This window comes from Bos grunniens, chromosome 9, assembly GCF_055505025.1.
Source record: "Bos grunniens cultivar Pamir isolate PY7600 chromosome 9, Bosgru_T2T1.0, whole genome shotgun sequence".
Classification (NCBI taxonomy): Eukaryota; Metazoa; Chordata; class Mammalia; order Artiodactyla; family Bovidae; genus Bos; species Bos grunniens.
In genome coordinates, this window is record NC_141173.1 from 53,153,195 (window position 1) to 53,155,845 (window position 2,651).

Genomic DNA, 2,651 nt, shown 5'->3' on the forward strand with positions numbered 1-2,651 from the left:
CACGTGTATACCCGTGGCGGATTCATGTTGATGTATGGCAAAACCAATACAATATTGTAAACTAATTAACCTCCAATTAAAATAAATAAATTTATATTAAAAAGAAAAAAATTTGTGATCCCTAGATTCACATACAGTACAGGCTCTGTGACACCTCTTTTTTGGGGGGTTGAATAAAAGCCACAGGATTCTGTGTGACTAAAAACTAAATCTCAGTTATTCGAGTCTGGCATTGTGTAAACATATTTTTAAGTTCATTTTGCTGGACTTCATTAACTACTTCAGGATCTTCAGGGCTCTTCTGAACTTTTGCCACTGCAAAGTTTATCCCTTGGGTTAATCCAGCTTGGGTAATGTTAGCAAACTGGACCACTGGACCATAGAACTTCAAATCTTTGCAAAAGGAGAGACTGCTCTGCTGCTACGGCTCTGAGAAGGAGAAGGAGTTACATGAAGCTCTCTCTCAAGTTCAAGCATGCCAGACTCAGAGCCAGGGTTCTTTTGAGATACAACTGAATGCACTGGTTCAACTGACAAAAACTGTGGGCCTGCTGTAGGAAAAGACACATCTAATTGAAAAGGTGGAGAAGGTATCTGTTCTATGGATTCAAACTGAGTTTCTTTGCTAGAAACTTGATTGGTCATTTGATTTCCTTCCTCACTAGCCTGTTGAGAAACAGATCTGGTTTCTGATAGGTGGGTCATTTTGTTGTGTGCATCTTTTTTTGTTGTTGTTGTTGTTGTGTGCATCTTGAACAAATCTGTAGCAGTACACATCCACAGGCTTGGCAAAGCCAGTCAATGCGTGTATGTTGCCAGGGGAAGGACTTTTCTTCAAAGAAGACTCAGGGCCTTTTCCAAGCCCACTTTCTGAGCAATAGTAACCTCTGAAGGAACATGAATGCTGATACCAGTGCTGCTAATAGACTGGGATCGACTGCCTAATCGAGGTGCTGAAGCAATGATACCACAACTAGGAAGAACATAGTCTGTTGGCACTACATTCTCTGAAGAGTTAGCTGCCTGTCTTCATCAGACTTGGAATTTGTAAGAAATTCATCAGAGTGATACGAGTCATTATCTGAAGACTTTTCCCTTTCTGACTCTGCCTGGGCTTTATTATCCATCACACTTGTATTTTCCATGGTTTCAAGACTACTATGTGATTTCCAAAGATTTACTTTTAAGTTTGGTTTTAGAAAGTTAACTCTCATTTCAAGTTTTGTGAAGTTTCTTAGCTTCCATAGATTACCAATGTTTACACTGGATTTGGTCTGTTTCACTTTTTGATTTAGACATGAAATTTTGCTCATTAAAAATTGTTTTCCCTGGGCCGAAGAGCCTTGGTTTTGAGATCTGATGCCAATGATGTTTTCATGAGGTTTACTGCTCTTCCTCTCAAGCTTTTTCTCTATTATAGGTACATCTAATCCCATGGCTTGCTTGGTGATCTGCAGCATCTCCTCAATGCACTGAAGGGTATCTTTTCCATCCTCTTCTGGGTTACGCATTATAGCTTTCAGTGTGTGGAAATAGCCACTTGCTTCTTTATATCTGTAGTGCAATCGCATGCAGGAGAACTTTGGCTTTACCAAAAAGAGTGGGTTCGGGACCTATTTCTATTTTTTCCAGGTCTTCTAGACTTAGTCCTTGATACTGGTTTACTTTGTCAACTTCATCATCATAATAGACCACGTAGTAGGCAGAGTTAGAAAGCAGTAACAGCAAATCCACATCAATGAGGCTGCTCTTAAACTGTCGCTTGAGCCAAGCCATAGAAATTACATCACGACACATAGTTTAATATGAAGAAAATTTCCACACCTACTAAGTAGTGCTACTTTATCATAGCTTCTATTTTGACACTAATATTTACATTGGTCAAACATGATCTCAGTCAAAAGCATTATGTCTAGAACGAAAAGCACTTGGCACGTCACAGACAATGGATAAAGATGTTGGCCCTCCCCCCACCCACATTTTTACCTAAGTATAAGCTGCAGTAAATACTTAATTTCCCTCCACACCACCCTCTGCCCCACTTAAACAGAAATAAACAAAACCTAACCCCCACTTTTTTTTTTTTAAACAGAGACAAAAGAAAGAAAACCTTTCGGTGCACCCCGCCCCATGACTGCAGCTCGGAGGGAAGGGCTGCGCTACTCGTTTTTCTCTTCCTGCCCGTCAGGCAGCCCCTCCTTTCACAAGATGAACACAAACACCGCCAGCGCCACATGCAGCCCCACCACCGCGACAGTACTCGCGTAAAAGCCACTGTCATCGGGGGACATTAACAGGAAGCTTTGGAAAAGCAGCAATTTGCGGAAAAATACAACCCCACAGGAACTTTAACCATAAGTTCTGCAAAAAAGGAGAAAAATCTTGAAAGAGATCGCCAGGCTGCCGCCTTCGGGCTTGGGCTGGGCAGGGCAGCGTTGCCAGCGGCATTGCCTGTGGCGTTCGCCTGCTTCTGAGCCGTCCTAGGAGGCCGGTGGGAGCGGGGCATCTAGTCAGTCAGTCAGTCTGTCCCCTCCGTTCGTCAACTAATCGAAGCTCGAGATGATTTTATAAGGAAGATCCTTCAAGCAACTCCTGAAGTAATATATAGGAAAGAATGAATGATGAAACCCCTAACAAGAACAAATGTTGAA

General features: G+C 42.1%; 1 pseudogene; it reads right to left on the reverse strand.

The window, feature by feature from the left end:
- Positions 1-205: 205 nt before the first annotated feature.
- On the reverse strand, positions 206-1,797 carry LOC147365962 (phosphatidylinositide 4-phosphatase SAC2-like; annotated as a pseudogene).
- Positions 1,798-2,651: the final 854 nt, after the last annotated feature.